This window comes from Pygoscelis adeliae, unplaced genomic scaffold, assembly GCF_000699105.1.
Source record: "Pygoscelis adeliae isolate BGI_AS28 unplaced genomic scaffold, ASM69910v1 Scaffold410, whole genome shotgun sequence".
Lineage (NCBI taxonomy): Eukaryota > Metazoa > Chordata > Aves > Sphenisciformes > Spheniscidae > Pygoscelis > Pygoscelis adeliae.
The window spans coordinates 1,566,300-1,592,781 of NW_008823913.1; the positions used below are offsets into that span (position 1 = coordinate 1,566,300).

Consider the following 26,482-nt stretch of genomic DNA (forward strand, 5'->3'; position numbering starts at 1 on the left):
TTGCTTCCCATGTTATCCCGGTGTGCCCCGTCCCTTCCAGCAATCCCACCCAGGGCCCAGCATGGGCAGTGCATGGCCTTGGCTATGTGTTACGGAACTGCTACCTTGGTAGGCTGTAACGCAGCTCTCTGATTTTCATGCACTTCACAGTGAAAAGGACAGGAGAAAATCATAGTTGTCCGATGTCCATAGGGAGATCATAACAATTCCTTAGGACGTCTGTGATGGGGCTATTGCCACATGCATAAAACCTTCACTGGCAAGAGATCTGCTTTCCTCACCTTCCTCCTATGCAGGGTACTGAGTTGTAGCATCCTGATGAAACGTATTTTTAAGAGGAAATAAGAATCAGGCATGAAGAAGAAAGAGCAGCAGCATTTGCACAGCTTCTTGAATGTGAGGGAGTCCCTTGGGCTTTGTGGCTGGAGAGGACAGGAGGAAAAACTTGTGTTCATCTTTTCCACACAAAGCTGAATTACAAGTAATGGAGAGTCCTGCCTCTCTCCATTCCCATTGCCCATCCCATTGTGCTGCCTCTGAAAGCACCAATTTTAATCCAAGTGAGGACTCAAGAGCAGCATATTAATGAAAAAAGTAATAGATGTCTTTCTCATGAGTATTATTAACAGGCAGTGGCAGTCAATAGATGGTTTTTTTGTATGCTACAAAGCAGTAGCAGATAGTTAGCAGAGCAAGCGTGCTGTATCATCATCCCTGCAGAGAACAGAAGTAGCAGACAGTTTCCTTCCTTCATGGCAAACAGCCTGTAAATGAAATCTTCTCTCTGAAGACATAGCGGAGGCCAGATGGGAGAGGAAACCTAACCTGGAGTGTAAAAGCGGCATCCTGCTGCTGACTTCTTGGAAGACAACAAACAGTCAGAGGCAGCGTTTGACCAGCTCAGTCGGTGGTAGGTGCTGGTGAATAACTGGGCAAAAGGCAGTGACTGCTGCTGTTTCATGCCACCAAGACATATTTCAGTCTGAAGCAGGAGCCATTTTCTCGTTGGTGCAGCAAGAGCTGTGTATTCCAATGAGCATCCTTTTCTCTCCTGGGGCTGCAGTGACACTGGCCCTAGGGGAAGCTGCAAGGCTCATCCTTTCCACTAAAGAAAGCAAGAGTTGAATAGCTCAGCCCAGGGAACTGCAGCCCTATTTGTCTAAAGAGGTGGTGATTTCTGTTCCCACATCTGATTTATCCCCAAGCCTTACAAGAAGAAACTGGCATCGTTCATCTGTGTAGCCTGAGTGCAAGCAGTGGGAGCAGGTGTATGACTGGTTCCCCGTTTTGCTGAGCTGTGACCTTCCAGAAAGAGTCCTTGCATTTGTGCAGCACTTGATAATAGTTCTCAAACTGAACCCCAAAAATCTCACTTTGGTTTGGAATAATCACAATAATGAGTTTCTTTAAAAATAAATAAATAAAGCTCATCCTTGTTAGCAAGTGCTATCTGAGGCTGTCAAATAGCCGCGCTGACAGGATGTTCTGTTTCCACAACGCTGTCTGTATTCAGGAGGGTATAATGTGCAATTCACAGGCTTGGCTGCTGCTTTCCACCTTTGCCTAAAAGAGCTGATGTCTCCTTGTGAGCAGATGTTACTAAATCAGTCTACCCCAAACCCTTTACACGGTCTTTTCAGGTAACTCATCCTTCTCTCTCCTGTTTGATGCTCTGAAATACATTTTTTTTAAACACCCACATTCAGCCAAGAAATGCTACAAATCATTTAGATAGCATAGATCTCTTTCTTCTTGATGCCTTAAAGTTAACAATGCCTGCCAATGGTGTACTCATGGCAAATAAATATCAAAAATAGGATAGTCTAAAAGGATGTCTCAGAAAAGGAAATAGAGATAGACAGAGATACAAAGATAAGTAGGTACAAAGAAACATCATGAGCTAATTATTCTCAGTGCATTATCAGAGATGAATTGCACATACGTCATGTACAGTTACCTTCCTGTGAACCAGAAAGTATAGATTAGTTGCAGACGTCTCTGGTAAGTCTTGATGGTCCGTTGGGCTGATCAGTAACATCAAGTCCTATCTTCCTTTTCTCTAGATTAAAATAAAAATGTCTTGCAGTTTGGCAGGCACCTGAACTGGTGTGAGAGCAGGGGCAGCGTTCTGGACCAGCCTCCGTGGGGACTGTTAAACACTTTCCATGACAAGGTTGCCTAACTTCTGTAGCAAAGTATTACTGGACAAATAGTAACAGCAGGAAACATAACAAACGTTACTTGAAAGGGTTTGGATCAGCAGGGTTTTTGTTTTTAACCGCACGGTAGTAAATGCAACATATTGTGAAGGAAAAACTAGCAGTAGTTAATACATACCTGCTAGCAGATATTTGCTGTATGATCTCATAAAAGGACAGTATGCTTCTGTTTAGGGTTGCAAGAAAAGAAAAGTTCCTTCTTCCCAATGTTTTCCTCAGGAAGTACCTTTGCGTTTCATGCTAAATTATAATATTTTTGTTCCATGCTGAAGTCTGAGCTCTGTCCGTGGAATTTTCCAAGCCTTCCTCCCTCCCCGTGCGGCTCAGCCCTGAGCCTGGGTTGACATTAGGGCTGCATGCGAAGCAAAGCCTGGGGCAGTCTCTGAGCCATGTGCTTGGCCTGTCCCTTCTCTGCCTGCAGTCCACGTTACCATCAGTGAAGAAGGTGCCGTTCACAGCTTGCATTGTCTTTTCCATCAAAATGCAGGTGCTTCTCATGCTGGTAGTTGATTTTCTTTCCCTGTACCCATTCTTTCATTTTCTGACATTCCCACATCCTGGCTTCCATCTTTCCAACCGAGGCTTTCTAGAAGGATGCTTCTATAATTTATGATGCTGAATCAGGGCTGACGATGCAGGGGTTCAGTTTCTGGCTGTTCAGTGAAATCTTTTGTTTAATTGTAGACAAGTCAATTAACTTTTCTGGTCTAGATCCACAAGACACTGAGCTGATAAATCCCCATTGGTTATACTTATTTGTCCGCCCATAAAATGGGTTAAACTTCCCTACTTGAACAGGTGACATTGGGCTAAATTCTTTGTAGATGCTAAAGACTTTTGAGGAAGAGAACTGTGAAAGGGTAGGGATAGGTGAGCTAGGAAATAGGCTGGGACTGGGAACCTGGGGTGTATGTTGTGTTTCTAGCTCCGCTGCTACTTTGCTAAGATGACGTGATGACCGGGTTTTGTAAAACTGAGATTCTGAGCTTTACAAAGTGAGTCTTTGAATTAGACTGGGTGATGAACTTTATGTCAGTTGCCAGCATCATTAATGCTGAAGTGATACAGGACATTGTACCTATATAGCTCCTAATTTGTTGCAGAAGCTGCATGCCTACATAGCAAATCTGATCCTGGTTTGCTAATTCTTCTTCCACCCCTATTAGGAAATAGAGGTAAACTAAATGAAGAGCACAGCTTCTTCCCCATTGCCTTATTCTGGGCTGTGCTCTCTGGTCTGTGACTTGGGAAGTGAAGGTCAGGATGGTTCATTGCCTCTCTCAGTCTTTTTTGCTTATAAATTTATGCTTTCTTCCTCCAATTCTTCTTGAATTTCAAAAACCAATGGGCCAGACCTTTAGCTGGAGTAAATTGTCATAGCTCCATTGATTTCAACTGAGTATGTCAGCTTTCACCAGTGAAAAATCTGTCCTGTAAGCTGAAATGATTAACTTACAAAAACATTTGATTATCACATTTGTAGTTTTCTATTGTTTTAATGTACTGTGACAAAGTCTTTAGAAGGATGATAGCTCATGATTGAATGATCTTTTTGTCCTTTTTTTTATTTTATTATTTTTTGTTCTCTTAAGGAGAGAGATCTCTTTCTCTGTGTTCAAGAGTATTTGTTCGTAGTGATGATGCTTTGCAAATGCTGGTGAAATCCTAGCTCCATGGGAGTCGAACAGGACCTTCTCCTTTATAGTTATCACTTTAAACCTCTACCCATAAATGACTGGGTTGTGATCTGTACTGCACCTGTGCATTATCTGCAAGTAATGCACAGTGATGTGGGAATGCTTGTGAGTTTTGGTTTTTCGTACAGTAGACTGGGTCAGCAGCTGGGATAAATGGGCTACGCTGTCTTTTTTTCACACCAGTTAAGAATCTGGACCAACCTATAAAAATGGTTGTGGAAAAATTTTGATGTAACATGATCCTACCTCTGTGTCAAAAGCAATTGGGCTGATTTGATGAAGACTATTATAAAACACTGTGTAATGGTAGTGAGTGTGTTGTTAAAGGAGGCTGTGTCTCCTGTCGTACTGTGCCATGTGCAGCTCCAGCCATTTCCCTCCAGAGATGCATTTGAGTCAGGAATGACGAAGAAAAACTTGGTAATGTTATGCTTGGTTTTCTTGTACACAAGGGAAAAAAAAGAATTTTGCCTGTGCTTAGTACTTGGAGGAAGTAATGATTCTGGTTTTATGCAATACCTTTCCCCACACCGAGTGACACAGGGCATTCGTCATTTGCCGTTTGACCTGGTTTTTATAGAACATACTTAAATGCAGTTTAATTTCATCAAGATTTATTCACAGTAAATTTCCAATTATTACTCATGTCTTAACGGCTTCATCCAGAAAGCTTGAAGCTTTTCCCCAGCATATCATCAGATGTTCTTTAGCACTATAAAATTAGTTAGAAAGTAATTTTCTTAATTTGGTTTCTTGCAACCAAATAAATGAAAATCCATCTCCAGCTGAAGCTGCGGGATTTAGGGTTTTCCTTTATTAAAGAGAAATGATAATCTATAAAGTAGGGATGTGGCTGGGGACGAATATTAACTACTAAAAGGCTTATCTGCCATAATATCTTAGAGATGCTTCGGCAACTAGCGATTCCCCATTGACATTTTTTTATATATTTTGCTTGCAGCAGGAAATAGGACAGCTCTTATGTATCCTGAGGAAAAAATGGAAGATTTGGTTAAACATCAGCTCTTCTGCATGACTTATGACATGCTGGAATAAAAACAGCAAGGACCCTGATTTTATATAAGTTTGACACCAATTCAGGGAAGCATTTAAGCATTTGCTTAAGTACATTCTTGTTCAACAAAGCACTTAAAACATGCTTAGCTCCAGGCACTTTCTTCAAGTCCCGTTAATTTTAATGAAATTTAAGCATGTGCCTAACTTTAAATAGATGCTTAGCAGCTTGGCTGAGTGGAGTGCTACATTTTAGATATGTGACATTGGTGTTCTTCTTTTTCTGGTGAAAAGAGAAACAATAATTCCCCATGGATACGATTACTGAAAGACATTGAGACGTGCCGTGATTGACTGCAGATAGAGGGAGCAAAATGACATACCGCAGGTGTTGCTGACAGAAGTTGAAGTGAAATTAGACTCCACCTTTCAATCTGCTTATGAAGATTGCTTGCCGTTTCCATCCTAAGGCAGATAAAATTGTGATAGGTAGATATGATACTAAACATAGAGCAAACATAGAGCTGTGCTGGAAGTATTTTATCTAAAAATCAGTCACTGGTCCATCCTTTGTTGGCTAGTCCAAGCCAAGACTTCGGGAAGCCTTTAGCCATGACAGTAAACAGTCTAAGCTTCTAGACAAGAAAGTAGAGAAACCCCTAGGGTTCCTCCTTATTTGAGACATGTGACTTCTGTTTTTACTGGAGGATGCTCGCTGGTCACTAGGATTACTGCAGCGACAAATGAATGAGCTCGTTGAAGCCTGACCCCAGATCTGAAATCCCAACCTCCTCTGAAGCCTTGGGCCATCCTGTCTGAGCAAGGCTCAATTTTGAATTGTCAGGCTCTCTCCCAATGTCAGTATTCACAGTGTGAACCCTATGCCTATGGAATAAGGTCCTGTCACTTTGCTCCATCATCTGTTCGTCAAATTTTCCATGTTTTGTTGATTGACAACATTGTGTAAGCTGACCTCAAGCCATTTCCATAAACACAGACGATAATCGGGGCACCCAGCAGCCAACGTTAACCATGCCAGCTCCCTGTCTTCTGCAAAGAAATACATAAAATGTGATAATGAGTAAATGAAGTGTGAAGGCTTTCCTTCCTCTGATTTATGTGCAGAAGTGTTTCTAATTTTCCTGATGTTATCTCCCTTTACAGGATATAATTACCTGATTTACTTGATTGCCTTCTGGGAATATTTTTTATAAATTGACTTAAAATTGTTTACACTGTTGCAAACTGATAATTTCATAAAGTGCCTGCTAATCTGCTTGAATTATTTGTTGTATTTTATTTTGTATTTTTCCTCTTTGCCCTTCATTACTTCCATTTGTAGTTATTATGGGAAGTTGATATCATGCTTTGGACTAAGCTGGAAGTAGAATAGCTTGTCAAGATTTCCATGTCATTGTCTCAACATGTTACTAAGAATAGACTCCCTTACTTCACTTTACCAAACAAAAACAGGGCTTTGGCTTTAATATACATGACAGCACCTCAGGAGGTCTTAATATCCCTTGTGTCATTAGTTTAGTTATATTCAAACAGGTGTTGGTGACAAGTCCTCTGGCTTCACCTGTCTTCAGTTCCTAAAATCTGAAGGCTGGGACTGAGCAAGAAAACGTTTCCACTGTCCTCGAAGACACTGAGGAAGGGAACTTCAGGAGCAACTCTTGGGCTTCCTTGAAGTTCATGACTAGACGATAATCCTGGGCTTTTTTATCTCCAGTCATTACGTGGACATAGGGTAGCGGTTTATGCTTTGAAATACATTAATATGTATTTCATATGAATTACATATTTGGGAACAAAGAAAGAAGCATGTAGAAAAGCATCAAGTATTGGGTTTGTATTTTACATTTCTAAATGGCTTGTAGATGTAATCCTTGTGGATGACTCAAAGATCTTTGTATTTTCAGAGAGGAAAGCAATTCCTAGAGATATTTGGTGTGCACTTATTCCGCTGCCAAGAACTCTGTGTTTCTCCTCGGTGGTAGTGATGCCTCCCTGGTACCGTGGCAAATTGGTCATTTGGCTCAGTATTTCATCATGTCCTGGCTGGCATCTGTTCTGGGTGGTTTCACCTCTTCACCTCTCACACTAAAACTCTGGCTCACATTTTCATATTTCATCCTGTTCAGCACTGTGCCTGTTACCCTGGCGAGAAAGCACCTGCACTAAGGAGGTGCCAGAAATAGAGATGCTTTCAGCTATCTCGGAGCCAGGCTTATGTGAAGATCCCCGTGGCGAACAGGCAAATGGACACACCACAAATCGAACGTCGTTGGTTGTGGTGGTGTTTCAGTAGCTTTTAGTGCTTTTATTTTGGGTTTGTGAGTTCAGATGTGTTACAGTTAGGGAAGAGCTAACAACTGCTTGGTGTTGTTAAAGAGAGGGATAATTATGACACTATTTAATAGCTCCTCTAACATGCTGCTCTATCTTATTAGCATAAACTGAGCACGAAGCGAAGTGAAGAAGCCTCTTCCTTATTCCACTCACTGTGTTTATTGTTATTGTGCACATACCCCCCTGCCGGAGATGCCTTTCGGTTGATAGCTTGCATTTGTTCAATGGTACTTTACCTCCAGCACTCCCAAAATGGCATCTGTTGCCTGGAGGCCACATGCTCCTCCCGTATAGGCAATTGTACGATCTGTAAATAGCTATTAGACTGGCATGGCCTAAATTAACTGCAAATTGACAACTCAATTGTAAAACAAAAAATGACCTAGTAATTAACAGGATATTTCCATAAAGGCATAATTACCATTTAGCAGGGCGCTATTTGTACTTCCCTTTATTCTAATAAACCCTTGCTCCTTTTTTTCACTCTTCTGCTACAGAAAATATTATTGTTCCAATCTTCATCAATTTTTCAAGCCAACTTTAGAAAAATAAATGAGGATGAGTGCATAGTCGGTCTCTGTCCTCCCCTTCCCTCTCCTGTAGGGAAGAGACAAGTTTGTTTGTACTGAACAACCTTTCCTTAGCAGGGGTTTGGTTTCTTTGTTTTAACTTGGCGATAGCATCTTAACTCTGCTCGTCAAAGTTGAAGGCCTTCCTCCTTTTGTCACTTACAATCAATGGCGTGTTTGGCTCTCCCGGCAGCTCTTCCCCACCCCCTCGTCCCTTCTCCTCCTCCAGCTCAGGGAAATAATGGCACTGATGAGCTCTTATCTTTTTGTCACACTCCTGCCAGCAGAGGAGACAAATTGATTTATGTATGTGGCATCCTACTCCTGATAGTGCCATAATTTACCACTAAATATTGCTTTGACACAATAGTTTTGTAACAAATACATAATGCATATTGCTCTACTTTCCCTCCACCTCAATCGGTTTTTGAATTAATGGAGTGAGACTCCCTCAATTCAGAGAAATCTCATGTCCAACGTCTGTGTGGAGCCTCGCAGAATACCAATCTGCCGCCTCTCCTCTTTCGCTGCTTAGTGTCACCTTGAAATGAAGCTGGCTCCCCCATTAGGTTTTTTTCCCCTTCCTTGCACTGTCAAATGAGGCGGTTCTTCACTCCTTCACAAGGAGCGATGCTTTACTCAAAAAGGCCTGACTTGATTTATTAGATAGAGAAATAAATTGTGTAAAAGGCTGGAAGGCTTTGCATGTCCTTGCACAGAGCTGAAGTGTTACATGGGAGCTTGCAGTCGCTGGTTTCATTAAACTGGAGCAACACACTTGGAAATGCAAAATCCTTTTTGAATAAAAAGGACAGGCTCTTTCTGTCTGGCTTGATTGATATACTGTTTCTGCCTCCCATCCTCGCTGCCACAGAAGAACATATCCCACGAAGGAGATTCTGCATCCTCGGTAATTATTCGGGCAAGTGAACAGTTCAGCACTAATTTCCCCCCCCCCTCACTAAAACCATCCTTGTGTTTTCTCATCACTTGATTTAAGAACAAAGCAACAGAAGCAAAGGTGAAACTGGGAAGTGGAAGGGTTGGAGGCTTTTCAGAATATATGGTATAAAATGCAGGCTTAAGCTGGAAATGAGACAAACTGAGCCTGGTTGACAGGCAGGAGGGGTATGATGACTTTGTCTTTTTTTTTTTTACTCCTTTTGCTGGTGTACATCAGACTTAAGTACAGTTTTCCTCAGTTAGCCTTATGGGTACTTTGGAAAAAAAAAAAGGGGGGGAGAGGGAGAGATTGTTTTTTCTGTATTATTCTGTAAATATTTTGAAGTGCAAGGGAGACTGTGCCCCCATGACAACATTTGAAATTATTCTGTATTTGTATGATGAGCGGTCTGCTCAGGCTAAAAGAAACCACGTAGCTTTGCCCTCCAGAGCGGTGTGTAAGTTGCCGTGATTCCCAAAGCCTGCAGACATGACAAAAGCCCTAGCATTTTAATGTTTGCCTGTTTTCTGTGTTGCCCCTTTTCTCTCTTTCTTGCTTGCCGTTTCTTCTTTACTAGCCAGGGGCTAGACAACCTTGAGGTGTGGAGAAGTGGGAGGAGTGCTTACCAAATCCATTGGTAGCACAAGGCAAGCCTGGCAGGGGCTCAGATGTCGTATTTAAAGCTAAGCATTTTTGCATTGGTTACTGAATTCAGGTGTCCTAGCCCACCTCTCTCATCCGTTCTTGCAGTTCAAAGCAACCATGCACCTGCTTTGTGGCAATTACCCTACACTTACGTGCTACTAATAATGGATGTTTGCTCCCTGCAGGTCTCATATTAATTTTCAGTCAAGCTACACTATTGAAAGAGAGGAACTTCTGAAATGATTATGGGTTGTAAACTCTATCTGGCAAATTACTGCATATTTCTAGCACAGTTTCAGTTGTCAGAGATACTTCTCAGCCTGTATGCTTCCAAACAGTCCTATCAATTATGTTTCTTTTGACATTTGAGTGGAGCTACTGTCAGCTTGCTTTGCAGCGGTTTCTCTTTGCTTTTGCAGCTTGCTTGTGTAACCAAGTATGAGAATCCCAGGGGAGTCTGAATCCTAAAACAGTCATAAATGAAAAGTTCTGTTTTGTATGATATTTTATTTTCTAGCTCTGAGAGAGGTTATTTACAGGCAGGTCAGATTTGAATTTCAAATGATCGTGGAAAACAGCGATGGAAAAGACAGTTTGTCTAAGTTCATCCCCTTGCAGATAATCGGACTGTGCCCCACGGTGCATGTGCAGCCTGGCTGCTGATGGCCAAAGCAGCAGCAGCCATTCTGTGTGTCCCTGGGAAGGCTGCTGAACTCTTGCAGTCACCCTAAATTGTCCTTTATTTAATGAACCTCCTTACTTTTCCATTACACACAGGCCAAAATAACAGCTTTAACGTTTCCCCTTTTTAGGTGTCTACATTATTCAGCGTATTGCTAGTTGTAGTTTTTCTCGGCATTGTTTTAACGACAACATACTTCCACTCCAGAGTTTCATTCTTGTGTGGCTGTTGCTGTCAAGGCCCTCTTGTTCAATCCATTCTGTCATAAGTCATGAGCAGATTATTTCAGTTCCCTAATTATTTTTCCTGTTTGATTCTCTCCAGTTGAGTAACATCACTGTAATTCAGGAAGGTCTGTTGCTGACTGTGGTCTTCAAGCAGTGTCAAAGCTGTTAGATACAGAATGATGGATTCTCCTCTTCTCTGTCATGTAGTGCCTGATCATACGTCACAGTGATATATCATTACTGTAAGTTTTTTAAGTCAGTGTATTGGACTGAAAATGCATGACCCAACCAGCTAGTCTTAACTAAGACTGATACTAATGCTTGTGATTTGGAAACAGAAGACAGCAATATTGCAGTTACGTGTATATGTCAAACAAGTTATTTGTTCTGGATGAGCAAAGGAACAGAATTTGGTGAGGCTACCATAGGTGTATGCTGAGAATGTGGTACTGAACAGAAACCCTTCGATGTTTTAACCAGCATTTACCGCTGCCCATTTCATGGTTTTATTGTCTTTTTTCTTTTGGGGGTAGGTCTATTGCAGCATCTTTGGTTTGTACCATTTTATTATTTGACCCCAGGAATTGTCATGTTGTCAGATGCTCACGCATTTTGGGAGGGATGCTATTACATATGATTCCTTCAACAAACTCAAGAGCTGGTAATCTGTCGTTACATATGCCGAGAAAACTGCTTACCTGAGCCCAATAGCATTTATAGATGTGGGATATTAATATTTCTTTCAACCTCCTCATTTATGAAATGCAGAAAGCAGTGCTGATGAGAATTACGTGCAGTATTTAACAAAGACAAGACTGTCAAGTACTGGATTACTGCAGTTTTCTTAAATCTCTTTTCTCCTTGAAAATCATAGCATCAATTTACTGTAAACATTGCCTAAGTAACCAACACTGAGCCAACTCCTTCCATTCCTCTCTTGTCTGAGAAATCCCTTCTTAAATTGCTCACTAAAATTATAGCATTTAGGGAGAGGGAAATAGCTCACAGTCATCAACATTATCTCGTCAATCTTAAGAATGCCAGTGTCTTATCGCTCAGGCAGTTGTTGAGCAATTCATTCTCTGCCTCTATGCAAGAGGAAACAAAACAGCTGGGTGCCTATGAGAAACATTCATTATAATGCCAGAGTAATTAAGAGGTTCTCTTAAATGATAACTTTGCTGAGCTTTCAGATGGTCCTAAAGTAGGATGCCTGCTAAGGTTGCAACGTACAGGCTACATTATTGTCAGAGTTGGTTAATTACTGTCCTGCAAATCATTAAAGTTTAGAAGAGAAGCAGTGCTGGTTGGTACTAGGTTTGTGTGTGTTTAGAAATACAACATCATGGAAGAGAGCAACAATGAAGGCAGCGAGCACGTTGTACATTTGGGAGGTTTGTCAGAAAGACAATGATAAGCCGGTTGCTTTAAACCTTGTATTTGTCTGTATCTCCTCCTCCAGTTACATTTCACGTCCAGGACCTATGATTGAGATTTGATTTTGCCACAAAGAAAAGAGGCAAAGTTGTAAACTGTTGTTTATTAAGCAGCGGTTCTAACTCACAGGATTGCTGCATGTGACTGCAGGTAATCCCCAGTGAAGCTTTTAGTTGAGCTTGTCAGCTAGCTCCTTCGTTGCCCCCAGAAGAGGAATATGGATGACATTTACTTTTGTGTTTAGAGTTAAGGATACATACAAATGCTAGTCTCTCTACTTTCTTCAGTTTTATCACTTTTTGCTGCTGAAGGGAAGTCTAGAAGATGTTTTCCTACCCACATGGCTGTGTGAAATTGCAATCCACATCACAAGAATCTGAATTCTAATCAACATCTTTTAAAATGAATAGCTTTCTGAAACCAGCCTTCCCCATGTCTCACAGTAAAGGTCTCTCTCCTTTGGTATGGGTAAGGTGAACCAGCTTGTATCTCACAAAATTATCCAGAATTTGGCACACGTCAGGAAACTACCGTGCCTTCAAAGTATGGACAAACAACTGCTAAGGTATTTGTGCTGTGGTTCATGGCCACCTTAATATTTCCAATCAGGGGTACTGACAGTTCAAGTACAATGCAGCCAAGTGCACTGTCTAATAAGGTTGTATAATTTTGATATAACAGCCTAGCTCTGTTGTACTATTAAAGCTTTAAAATATTAATGCTCGTTAATGGTGTCACTCAGCCATTTTATATGATTAGTTTTAAGTCTCTCTTGGGTAGGCAAGAAGGGGAATTTTTAATGAAATGTTCCCTGCTCATCTGACCTGCTGTATTACTGCATGAATGCCATTTTTATGAGGCAGGTTTATGACGTTCATTACTCTGCTCCTTGAGCCACTTCATGGCTGCTGTAATTTTTAAAGAAGAGATAAAAATAAGTCAGTTCTTTCTTTGCAGTCAAGAAGCTCTGCATTCTAGCTTTGACCTTTAAGCTGTCATGCATGGATTAATCACATTTCAGCTGGAGATTGTTTTAGACTTAATACTAGCAGTGGACTGATTAGCTTACTTGCCTTACTGCTACTTCTTAAGGAGGTTTGTCAGTGATTTTGACAAAAAAGGCATATTCCAAATAGTTCTCTGTTTCTAACCTGCCAGCTTTGTGTATGTATGTGTGTTCACATAGGTATACTTGCACATGTTAAATCTATGTGATAATGCATATATTTTGTATGTAGATATCCTTAGTACCACAACCACAGGTTGTTAGCACAGAAAACAGTGGGTTGAGCAGCACTGGAACAGGAACCAAAAGTCCTGACTCCCACTTCAGAGTTGTAACTGAAGAAGTTTTTCCTTTGGGAAAGAGAAAGAAACTAAAAAAAAAAAGCTACCCAAAACATCAGCACTTGCACAGCCCTTTCCAGGTGAAATGGTATCATGTTGTGATCTACCCTAAATGGGATCAGAAGTTTAACTGCAGCCAGCAGCTGTGTACAGAAATTTGGCAGAACAATAGCACGGAGCTGCTGCCGTTATTAGCAGCAGCGTAAGGTTTATGACCTTTGATAAGCAAATCTGGTGGGAACATTACAGTGAAGTACCCAGGACTGGCAAAAACAGGGTATTTCATGATTCAGTGAGCATTTAAAGAAAGTTCTTGAAGCAGAAAAAGAAAGAAGTGATGCCTCTTTCAGAATCACAGGGTGGAAGAGGGAACTCTGCTGTTGGAAGGTGCAAAGACATAAGGAAAGCCTTGAACATGCTAAGTGAGAAATCTAAAAATCTGAGGAGTCCTTAACTTTTATAACGGAACAGTTGTTTTCCTTTTGGTGTCAGAACATTCCTGTAAGCACTGGAAAGTACACTTGCTTCCTAAACCAGATGTTTTGAGGACGTAGGTGAGAAATCACATTATAAAATCTTCACTTACATAGTAAGAGCTGTGGTGTTACACAGTAAGTAAAGTTTTTCGCCAATATGTAAGGTTTGCATGTGTTTTCTTGTTGAAAAGATCCTACACCTCAGTGTAACGTAGCTCTTTATTAGCCGACTGGGTAAAGACCGTGACTTGGGTCAGCAGCAGCCGTTGGGAAAAGAGAAGGGTGAAGTCAATTGGTGACCCTCCTGCTGCCACTGTGCAGAGCATCAAAGAGCAGCTAGTAGGACCATGGCAAGTGTCCAGATGGAGAAATACAGAAATGAGAATGACAGAAGAGACTAGAGAGTCACAAAGCTCAGTCTGGGTCTCCTGCACAGAGGAGCAACGCACCACCCTTGCGATGTGCTGTACTGTGAAATAAATAGACACCATAGCTTGTCAAACTGCAGATAAAAGGCTCCCCTTTACTGGGGGTTTCGGGGCGATAAAATAAATCATGACAGCAGAGTCAGTGGTTTGTGCATTCAGCTAGAAGAATGCTGTGATAAAAATAAAGCTGCATAATACATATTATGTAGATGTACTTTACTGTTTGATACTTGTATATCAATGAAAGGTGAAGATATTTTATTCCAGCTTCTAAAATTTCTAGTTGCAAGTAGCTGGATGTGCTTTCTCCGTGATGCCATTGCATTCATGTGACCTTCTGTGAGCTGCTTTCTCTCCCCCAGTGCCCTGCTGCCTCCCTCATATCGTAGTGATTTGGGGTGGGGGGTTGAAGAAATACTACTGCAATATAGTAGCTGAATTTTTCTTAAATATTTAAGAACCCTAGTTTTCATTTGTGACAGCAATTTGAGTAATGTTACAGTGCATTTTTGCAGTACATGGTATTACTTAGCGAAATATAAGGCTCTAAAATACACTATTTTAAAGTCTGGTTGAGAAACAAATGTATTATGTGTGCATACATCTGCTTTTACTAAAGTGACAGGTACTAACTGTGCTGCTCTCCTCTTCCAGTCACCTTTTTAATATGATTATCTGACTGTTTCAACAGAGCATAATTTGAAGAATGGATTATATACTGAACATTCTTAATAAGACATGATAAAAGAGCAATTCATTTACTCCTCCCCTAAGTTTCACATGAGCTGAGTGAAATTTCTGCCGGTGCTGCTTTTGTGGAAAAATCAAAAATCATTGGTGCTGGGAATTGGTCTCAAGCATCCTCCTTTCTTACTTACCTTTATAGGTAATGAGACAAAGCATGTTACAAAAATTATCACATCAATTAGATTCAAAGGAGGGAAGGTAAGGTTAATCCTGTTTTATGGACAAATTGAGTTGTTCGTATATGTGGCCCATTATTATGAAAGACAGAGTTAAAATAAGAAACCTGAAATTCCCTTACATTGGCCCCTTTCCCCTAAGGAAGATGTTCAGTGCAACAGGGACGGCCTTGGTGCAGCTGAGGATGAGGTCAGGAATGTGATACTTCTCCTCTCAGAGCACAGACCATCCTACCTGTCATCGTCCCTTGATGATAATGTTTAACCACATCAACTCTTGCATTTGAAGCCCTGCTGGCTTAATCCTGACCCTTTTTTTTTTGCTGCAAATGATGGTGCAATGATTTCCTCTAAAAGTCAGCAGCTGTAGCTTCATCCTTTTCTCACTTTACCTACCATTGAGATCTCAGTAAAAAGCTTTCTCAGGAAAGGTTATGGAAGAGGTGAGGTACCTAGACAATCTTTTATTGGACAAACTGCTGTAGCTGGAGAAAACAGACGAACCCTTCTTTAGGTCTGGAGCTGAAGTGTCAGACTTCACACTGAGTGCAGCGTGGGAACAGGTAAATGGGATGAGCTTATTGTGTTCTTCAAGCACATCTAGTCTTATTTTAAGAAAAAAAAGTATGGGGAAGCAAAAGCAAATCCACCTTAATTCATCATGTGGAGGCTCACGATACGGCATGTTTTTCTCTTGCTAGGTTGTTACATGTTCTCAGAAGCCATCAGGTATTTCAGGCAAACACTAGGCAAAACGTGTGCCACATTGTTCAAAGCTCTCTCTCAACTCAGCCTCAATCTGTGAGGGATCAGCTCTTCATGAAAACAGAATAATTATCTTAGCATGGACAGGGAAGTGGCTTAGTGTTAAGTGACACAGAAAGTACCTGCTTTGCATGCTGAAATACCTATTTTCCCACAAAAATGCCTTTTGACCACACTCCTCCCTGGCCACGATAGCTGCTTATTCCCCTTATTAGTGGTGTGGGATCTGTACTGGAGTACTAAAGGTGATGCAGGTAGCACTGCATTACAGTGCACTTAAAGGTACGTCGTTAGATACATAACAGAATATCAGTTTAATGGAATTATGAAATCAATAAAGTCAGATATGCAAACTAGTCAAACACCCAGTCCTGCATACGTAGTCTTTATCTACACATTCACCGCTGTGTTTCCCCTGTTGCAAACATTGTAAAGTCTTCATGGTGTGACCTCAGACAGGGTACTTGCCAGCTGTGCCTGGTTACCTCCTATACAAATGCAAATACTGCCAGTATTTGCAAAATGCTTTTTGATTCTTGTTGGGAGCTTTACAAGGGCAACTTTCTAACAATTAATTATTTTTATATGTTCTACATGCTTTTATTTGTACATTGTGCTCTTATCATGGTATGAAGGCTCCTAAATACCTTGCGGCACATTGTATTCCCTCTGCAGGTACCAGAAAAGAAATGTGTGTCTGTTCTGTGTTGTGTATGACCCTCCCAAGAGAGTGGGGCAGTGCGGGTTTTTGCAATATCATGGACAACACAAGAAAAGAGCGGTAATCCTGCAGCAGCAAAATACGTTTTCAGAAAGACAAGTGCTGTATTGCAGTCCCTTGTCTCGATCCTGGAGTCATGTTTCCCAAGGGACCCTCCCTCCACAAATGAGTTGCCTGTATGTGTACCTTACACTTACGTATACTCATAAAATGATTCTAAAGACAGACTTGGTTCTCTATTACTTCCCACTTTCTAAACAGTGCCTGTCGCCCCCTTCCTCCAATAAAATAATCCTGGAAGCCAGGCTAATTGTGGTGGCCTTCCCGTTGAACTGTATATCATGCAGCTGTCTCTGAGACAGCTATAAATTCCAGCATTTATGTACCTTGAGCTTCCAAGTATCTTTAACTTTTATTGAAAAAGGCAACATTAAATTACTGAGTCTGAGTAGATCTCCTCCTCTCCTCCCATCTGGCAAGAGGCTGCCATTGGAAAGAACTGCCATTTCCACGTCGTACACTGTGGGCAAAGCTTGCACAGGGCTTTGATGAATTCACAGTCGGTCTCCTGAGGTTACATTTTCTTCCATGATATCCAGCATTTATCAACATGGGGGACCTTCATTTAGTCTGTTGTTGCTCTCATAAATACACCCCATATCAGTACCTTACTTTGAAGGACTGGTAGGAAGCGTAGTGCTCTGTTGCAGTAGATGAGCTCTTACGCTAAGGCACAAAATGCAGAAGTGTTGTCTTTGTGGTGCCGGCACCTATCAGCAGACTGCTAATTAACTCGATGTTATTTATACCTCACTTCTTGAAGTCTGGAATACAACCCTTCCATTTTAATTTGAAGCCTAATCTTGAAGCTGAAAGATAAAACCAAAACATTACATTTGCGTGTCGATATCTGTTAGGAAACAATTTGGGCAACAATTAAGATACAGTAAAGGGGGGGGAGGGAATTCCTCATGCGGTGTGTCTTTAAGGAAGCACCAGAAGACAACTTTTTTCAAACTTACAGTAATTTTCTGGGCACTCCGTAGCTGAAACAGCAAAGAGATGTGGCAAGCAGCTGGGGCTTATTTCATCAGTGTTTTACTGAAGGCTCTACTGCTGTTGTCTTTCATGGCTTTCCTGCTCTGGCCTTTGGATTAAAAAGGACCTCAGTGTCTGTTTGGCAGTGTCTAGAAAGAAATTAGCCTCTATAGACCAAATGGCTGGAAAATTGTGCTCGTGCTGCCACCAGTTAGCATTCACTGAAGGCTCCTCATAGCCAGAGCCTCCATGTACTGGTAATCTTTACACCAGTTTTTGCCCGCGGGATGTTCTCTACTGTATGAATGTCAAGAGAGACCTTGGAGACATCTGTATGTGCCTCGTAGGCCTGTACCTTGTGTAGCACAGTGTTTGGGGACTCTCTCTGTGTCTTTTGCCCAGTGACCAGCCTTGGTGGAGAAAACCTGCACGTAGTGGCGGGGGAAATGGGCTTGACCAGTCCTGGGTTGGTGATGGTTTTTCTGCCTGTGATGGTTATTGTACCCGTTACTCTGTGTCACTGGAGTTTTAATTTGCATTTTATTTGGAGTTTTAAATTGTAGACATTTTGAAATATGGAAAGTGCTGTAGAAGAGAGTTCTCCTTGTCTACTTTTTTTTCTGAGTTTTGTTAACATTCTTCTTAGGATTAGTTTTGAGTATAATTAACTAAAATTTAAATCAGATCATTTTTACAAGGAAGTAGCATTAATTTGCTTAACTAGCTACTGGGCAATATTGTTTGTTATGCAAAGTGAGCTTTTTTAGTTACTAAAGAGGAAGAGTTTGTGCATAATGGCAGCTTAATAAAAGGTGCACTTGGACAAATGGTGAAGTTTTGGGGAAGACAGGCAGTTCAAGTCACTTGTGTTGTAAGAGCTGAGAATATGTGCAAATCTGTAACGTAAAAAAAGATTAAGGTGTTGCGTTGAGTAAGGCAATGAACTATGCCAAAACACTTGGATTGTAGAGGTGTTTTAATATATAGAAAAAAGTTTTGCCTGCACTGGTAACAATGTATGTGACCTCTCAGGAGAAGGAAGAAGGTCAAAACAAAGGGACATACCTAGTTTGTATTAATGATAAGATTCTTAATAGTACAATGAGGAAAATGTTATTGAACATTGTCCTCACAAAAGTGATTACCTGCTTGGGATTTCTGTCCTGTCAGGGTCAGCTGAGTCTGTCGGCAAATGCCAATTTATACACCCAAAGAGGGATGCGGTGTAACCTTGTTTGGTTTCTGTAAGTTATGATCATTGTCCACGACGTGAGCATTAATCAGGCATGTTACAGATGCCCCTTAGCTGGAGTCTGCAAAGGGGGTGCTGCTTTCCATCCCAACCTACAGAGCCTTGGCTGTGCTCATGCTGCAGTGGTCCATGCTGTTGGTTGTAAAGGTTTCTGCTTTCATTCCTGGAATATTGGCAAAAAGGGCAGCAGGACATTCACGAACAAGACGTTAAACTAAAATGGAGATGGACATCGGTCCTGCCTGGGGATCTAGCCTGGTGTATGCCTGTAGACTGACTTCTTCTGTTCACAGCCGTGGGGTCCCAATATTTCAGGAACTGTCTGCTGGAGCCACTTACGTTCCCACAATGTTCAATTGTTCTGTATTTCAATTGTATTGCTAAATCATGTAAAGCTTAATAATTAGCGTCCTTGTTGAGCTAGATGTTTGTAGGTCAGCTGTACGTATTAGTAGAGAGTACCAGTCATAAATGTGCCTTATTTTGTAGTGTGAAATTCTGCACTCCACATGCAAGTAAAGAATTTGCTGTAGCTGCTTATTAGTAATTATCATCACTCCATATCCTGTGTTCTCTCTAAGCGTTATATCGTTGCTTCATAATTATATTTCACCACTCAGAAAAGTGGATGGGCAGAGGAGTCAGAAAATCCTCCTTATCTTCTTTACCAAGTGATATTTTAAAACTAAAAATCGTAAGTTAAACTGCATCTTTAGCTTATGTTGCTGTTCTCCTATCATGTATGCCGAAGATGGATCTTTTATTTAAAGGGGGTTATAGACAGGTTAACTGACTTCGGACTTAGTAAAAACGCATATTTCACTTGGAAGTCCTAGATTCTAAAACTGATTCAATTGTTCTAAATTTGGAGGAAGCTGTGCTCTGTTTTCCCTTTAGAGCTCTCCCATATGCTAATGCTTATTTTATATCATAAATATGCAGCGACAGCACTCGTGGGTTTTCTCTTTTTCACACCATACATTATGTTACATGTTTGAGAGCAGAATTTATCATTTACACTCTGAGTGACTGGAAGGATGCTCAGTGCCATGCACAAGTTGTTTAGGTTGTCTCTGTCAGATACTGGTAGCAAATGCCTGTGCAGGTTGGAAGCAAAGGCTGTCTGTGCAGCTCTTGGAGGATCTACTTTATTTCTGTTTTATGTTTTCTGACTAGATGTTAAATGTACTTCAGTGATTACATATTCTACATTAAAAAGGCAGGGGAAAAAACCAAACAAAACAGTAAACCCAGCAGTGTGAAATGAGAGCTTGGTCTAGAAAGTCACACCAGGAGGCAGGGAGAAGGAGAAGGAGAAGTGGGAATGGCCAATCTGAGCAGTTTGCTGTAGCTTCCCTTTGATTTCCAGTACAACAAGCCGTAGGTCTTCCTTCCAAGGCACTTGTTTAATTACAGCTTCAGGAACATAAAGCCTGTTATTATTTTAATGGAAGGAGCTGAGACTGAAATAAAACTGAGCTGGGCCCATGTCTTTTCCTGGCAACTTGTAATTTCATGGATGGAAAAAACACCTGTTCAGTGGGGAATCCTTATCATTATGTTTTAGATTTCCCCATTAATTTATTTTACAGTCTTTAAGCACATATACAGATGGAAAGCAATCACGTTTAAGGCCTCTCATCACTCTCTCCCTAGGAATTATGGTAGGGATGTCACTTCTTCATTAATTTACCGCAGGCAGGCTCAGCAGTTACCTGTGCAGTGAGCGCTCACTCGGGAGCGGGGGGATGCGGGAGCATGCTCTGGGAGGGCGCCGGGCACAAGTGATCTCCATCCATGGGAGGAGGTCACCTGCAGCTCAGGCACTGATAGTGCAGAGCTGGGGGCTCTGCACCCTCGTCAAGATTAAAATCCTAATCTTCAGCTAGAGCCACCTACCCAGAAGTTGCAAAACCTGGGCTTCTCACTGAAATAGTTAAAAAAGGGACCTTTGTGTCCTTGTAGGCTGAATTAAGCAGCGTTTGGTTTTTTAGGTGGCTGCCTTTAGATCCAAACCCTAGGGCAGGGTTTGAGGACGCGATGTTCCCCCGTTGCTGGGGGTAGCAGGCAGGCAGGCAGCGTCAGCCGCAGCACGAAGGTGAGCTATGCCCCTGCAGCTGCACAAAGTGTGAGACTTGGAGCGTAAACAAGAGAATTTCCTGGAGCCAGCAGTTGGAGTTGCAGCCATTAGGCTGGATTTGAACTAAAGCAGCAAATCTATGAAGTGCTGAAAATGGGGGTTTGGTTCTTTGGTCTTTTTTCTATAGAGGAATATATAGTTATATTTTTTATGCTGTAGAAATAGAATAAGGCATGAACATTGAACTGGAGTGACCCTTTGCAGGACCAAAGACAGTATCTGGAGATGAAGGCTGAACCCCATTTGGCTTGGAGTGATTACCTTGTATTACAAATCACAAAATGAGATAAGATAATCATGGGGTCTCCCCAGCATGGGGAACCGCTAATGAGATACAGAGATTTCCACTTTCACTGGCCAGGTCAGATCAGTATCAGTTAAAAACTGAAGATACCTGAAGGCTGTTGAACATGCAAAATGAAATGCACTGGCTGATAGTGCACTGCGTCCCAGCAGTTGGGTGGTTGTCATTACCCAGAAACCTTGCACTGGGGCTGGCCCTGTGGCGGCTGGGCTCTGCTTTTGCTCTGAAGCGTGCATCTTCGCTTTGGCCAGAGCAGGGAGAACATCAGCAAGGAGCAGCTACGGTAGTCCTGAGCTGGCTTGCGTGGACATGACCGCATGGCAGCAAGGGCTGTGCGAGCGTGGCACAAGCCCCCGTGGTGTGAAGTGAATTTTGTGCCATTTCTCCAAGTTTTGGCGCTAGCAATATTAAAGGTACCGTGTGGGCAGTAGGTTGTGGTGCAGTCGCACTGGTTGGTACCCTTCTCCAAGCAGGGTTTGGTAAGGCAGAGGATGGGGCTGCTTGTAGGATAAACCGAAGTGCTGCTGTTCCAGCAATTTGCTGTTTAATAAATATGCATAAAAATTGAAACAAAAGAGTATCAATGCTACCTGATGATCATTTGACTGCGCATAAAATCTCTGATAAGGAGGAAAGTAATCTGTTGTGGGGGAGAGCAGGGAGGCTTCTCTTATTTCACCCTCCCCTCCTTCATTCCTCTTTTAATAAAGAAAATCGCTTTTCTTTGTCACCATTTTAATGATTCTCAGGGCACTTCACAGCACAGACATAAATCTGGAAATCAGCTCTCAGAAAGAATGAGAGATTTCTCTAAATCACAAAAGTATGCTGAGCTCTTTGTAAATCCCCACAACAATGTAATTGCGGTTCTCCCATCATTATGTGGAATGTTTTTGGTGGCTTGTTTACAAGCTAAATAAATAGCTGCACAAAACATCTGAAACCACAGTATGTCTTAAAAGGCTGCTTTTAGCAGAGCTTAGAATCTCAGTTATTACTGGCCTTGAGTCTTTCTGATCTGATTGGGATATATTAATAGACTGTATGGAAATATTTGCCTGAAATATGATTAATGCTCTTAATTATTCATAGTGAGAGTTAGAATGATTTGTGCTTTATGGAAAAACTGCATTGATCTTTCTGTATATTAAAAAAACCCACACACAAAACCAAGGCATAACTTCCTTGTGCCTGGATGGTTCCACTGTCCAGTTGATGTCAACTACCTACAAGTACCGGGGGTTGGGGCAGAACCAGGAGTATGAGATGTATAGGAACATTTGTCAAAATCTTAGGAGGTGCCTGCAGCCCGTAAACTCTTGGGATCCCGGTGGTTTTCCCTGATAGGCTTTGTATTGTGGAGCAATGTTTGTTTTTTTTAACCCTGCAGGTACATTTGTAAAGAAGAGAAGCTCAAATTTTAAAAATTCAAGCTAATCCATTGAAGCTTAGCAGATCAGGTTTTGTAATAGTAAATAATAATAACAATAATAATAGGCTATGGCAGGCAGCTTAGTCTCTCCTGAAGTCTTGGCTGAAGCATCATGACTAACCCTCAGCTGCATCCATCAACTCACAGTAATTGAATGTTTCTCAGCTACAGAATCTTCAGTACTGATTTTGAACTTTGCACATTTATGGTTTTGAACCCAGTGTTTCACATCTCCTTACGTTTCTGCAAGCCTAGCAGAGCAATCCCATTTCAGCAAACTTTTTAAGCTGGGTGGGAAAGCATGTAACTAAGTAAACATTTTCCTTTGTTCCAGGAGGAACATGCTAATTTTTCTCAGTCTGTGATTCACTCAGTTACCTTTGTATGGTCCTATGTGTTACATGCTGTTGGGTGGGCATTTTGGATCAGTAGGAGATAGGGTCTGGAGTGGAGTGGCTTCTGTGGCCAAGCCTGTGGTCCAGCCCAGCTGGAGGCCTGGGCCTGCCCTGGGGTTGCCTCTGTGCTCTGGGTAGATCAAAACAATTATCATTTGAGTTCTGCAACGTCCAATGTAAGCTTTAGTTCCGGCACTCATGTAAGGACTTAGTAAATCAACATGAAATGTATGATAGTTACTGTACTGGTAAATCACGTTGCCTGGGTCATTGCCCACATTAGCCTAACACAGTAGTTCTTGTGATTTGTATGGGGTTGTCAGTGCAGTGCTGTGTCTGGTAGAGGTCTGTGCGTTGTTTTTGGACCCAAAAAGAAATGGTGAATAGGCTGTCCCAGAGCAAAAATTCTCCCCTGCGTGGTGGGAATGGTTGTATTCATCTAAAATGAATGTTTGAACCCAGAGGCAAACCAGAGCGCAAAACTACATGAGGACACTATGGAAAACTTTCCAAAGGTAAGGGCAGAGAGGTGCTGGGTTAGATCACCGTTCTTCCAGCAAAGAGCAGATGGTAGTTGATCCTGCTAAGAGGAAGGAAGGACTAGATGGTCCCGTCCAGAGCCGTGATGCTGTGAACACTGCGGGGTGATGAAGTTCTTCCCAAAAATCCCAGTTTAACTAGTCAAAAGCCAAAGCTGGGTAGCAGGGCCTGGAGGCTGCTACTTCTCACTGAGTGCCTCATTTTACTAATTTCCTGGGGCTTCAGGAAACATCTGGGATTCTCATCAAAGGTTGGACATTTCTCTACTGTACTCTTTTTAAAAAAAAAAAAATAGTTTTTTGTCATTGCAGCTGTTGGGGGGTTTCTTTTTCCCCTAATACACAAGGGGCTGATGGCTTCTGAGAGCAAGTGCTGCAACAGCCAGGAACCTTTGAGATGGTAGACCAATCTTCAGAAGACTTTGTATAACTGTGGGCTATTTGCCGGGGTTACCAAAACGTTGAGAGAGGGGGAAAATTGGCAGATTCCTGTCCTTGTCGCATGCAGTGAAAAAGGATTGACCCAGAAACCTTAAGTACTTTTCCCTATCAGGTATTTGGGAACCGTTGCAGCCTGCTTGTGGCCCTGTGAAAAAAATTGATAAACTCAATAAAAACAAAACAACTGAGATTAATATGTGATTAAAACAAGGCTTTTCTAGGCTTAGCGCTAGTTCTTGTGCTGCTTATTGAATACAATGGAAATTGCACTATAAATTTTACATGCAACATTGAGAAAATAATACTAACAGTATGTTTGATGGTCTTTTACACTGCAATTAACAGGGAAAGATTGCTTTGGGGAAGGGTTTTCCCTTTTAGATACAACATTTCAGGATGGAATAAGACTTTGTTTACTAGTCTGGTATTGAAGTGATTACTTTTAAAGCGTGACTTGAGCAATCATGATTGCCTCCTGCGATGAAGGGGGAGAGAATGAAATTCCCATTTCTAGCAGAGGAAAGTCTCTTTCCTTGTGTCGCTTGAAAGATCTGTTGTGCTCGGCCGCATTAATTGAGTCCTACTGATTTCAAAAGTTTTGCTTTTCAAACTTGAGAAGAGCTGCACCAGTTGTAAGTTTTATGAGGAAAAATCTGTTACAGAATAGGCCTAAAAGGGAAAAGAAAACATGTCTGTCTGGGCTGGCCAACTGGCACGGGCCTTCGTAGTAGTAAAACGGGTAATTTTCAGCCACATGGGCCAGGGAAGATCCAGAGCTGGCTTTTTTCCCTTCCTTCTTTCAGAAGACTTTGGAGACTTCTAAAATAAGCCACGGTTCAGTCCAAAAAAATAGCCACTCAAAAATCATTTCCATCCGTGGCCGGGGGTATGTCATACTCAGGTTTACTGGAGCTCTGTGGAAAGCCTATGCACTTGTCAAAAAAACCAAAAAAAAAAAAGGGGGGGGATCTACCTCATCTCCTCTTTCTTCAAACCACCTCTTCTTTCATGCGCCTTCCCAAATCTGTCATAAAAGGTATCCCAAGGTGGTGGTTAGTGAGCTCCCCTCATGAGAGATGATTAAAGCCAGATGAGACGGAGCCCCAAAACACAGTCCCTTTGTTAGAGAAAACAAAGGCCTTGGTAATTGGATTCACATTGAGTGAGGCACTTAAAACAGCAAAGTAACAAGAAAAATCTGCCGGGTTATGTCATAACTGCCAGGGTGGGTGTTTTGTTATTTTAAAAGAGCATGACCGTCTCATTTTTTTACTAGCTTAGTCTGGTATATTGAAGTGGAAGATTAAAAAAAAATAATATTCCCAATTGTAACATATTTTATACAACCGACAGAGTTTGGGATGCAGAAAGCAATGGGATACGAAGCAGGTCACCGCGCCAGTGCAATAGCTATGAAGCAAGGAGCTATTTTTATCTGTTTGCCAACGTTGCAACACGTTGCGTAGGATATACCCTCCACGAGCCTTCAGCAGGGGCAAAGAGTCAATCCCAGCCTATCAGTCATCCTTAAACCTCATTTGTTTGGCTCATGTATAAACTATTCAGCTTCCAGTTGGCCTGTAGAGTCATTTTCCATAGCTCGGGAGCAGGCATGTACAGATGGGAACTAGTTGTCACCATCTTCTGCTGTGTTTGGGGGAAAAACTAATAAATACCAAATTGAAGGGAGACCTGAGCTGTCTCACGGATTTACTGCAGAAGTGCGTGTCTTCAAGACCTTTTATCATCGATTTTGCTCTGAGCACTAACGGTACAAGGAACAGCTGAATGTGCCAGGTTATCGGGTCTCCAAAAAAACAGGTTGGTGTTACTTATGGAGGTGCTAGTGAGATCTTGCAGGAAGGATGTGAAGTGGCTTTCAAGAATTGCTTTTCACTGTGTCATGGCAAACAATTTTAGATTTAATATGCAAATGTCTGCCAAAGAAAAGTATCTGGTTTGGCAAAGACTGATTTATTCCATCATAGGCTCCAGAGTAAAAATAAAAACAACTACAGAAAAAAAATCTGCTCTGAAGATCCCAGTGCCTATAAAAGATTAGTCTTAAGAAGAGTTAGCAGAGTGTTGAAAAATGTTGTGTCTTGTTTTCCATTGAAACTTGGCTGGCAATCTTGGATGGAAAACGCAAAATCACATAGTCTAACACCCACAAAGCTCAGCACTTTTCAGCTCAGATTAAAACTCTTGTAGTCATCTGCTTTCTTGTAGCAAAGGTGTGATACACACAGCTCCTGGGAAGAGTGAACATTTGATTACCAGGTCAGTCATTAGGTGAGGGGTAATACTCATTCCTCACTTCGGAGATGGTGGAGATCTTTTTTATTAAAATTTTTCAAAGCCCTCTGGGGATTAAGGCACCCAGTTTCCATTAATTTGAATTAAGCATCCAGATCCCGCTGGTAGCTTTGTAAAAACGCAGCTTTCCTGCCTCACAGTTAATGTACCTGTAGTTCAGAGGTTTTGAGCTGGATC

The 26,482-nt window shown here is 41.6% G+C and overlaps 1 protein-coding gene across 1 annotated transcript in view; it reads left to right on the plus strand.

Moving 5' to 3' along the window:
* FBRSL1 (fibrosin-like 1) overlaps positions 1 to 26,482 on the plus strand; it is a 408,510-nt gene that overhangs the window by 141,854 nt on the left and 240,174 nt on the right. The gene's annotated exons all lie outside the window — the stretch shown is intronic.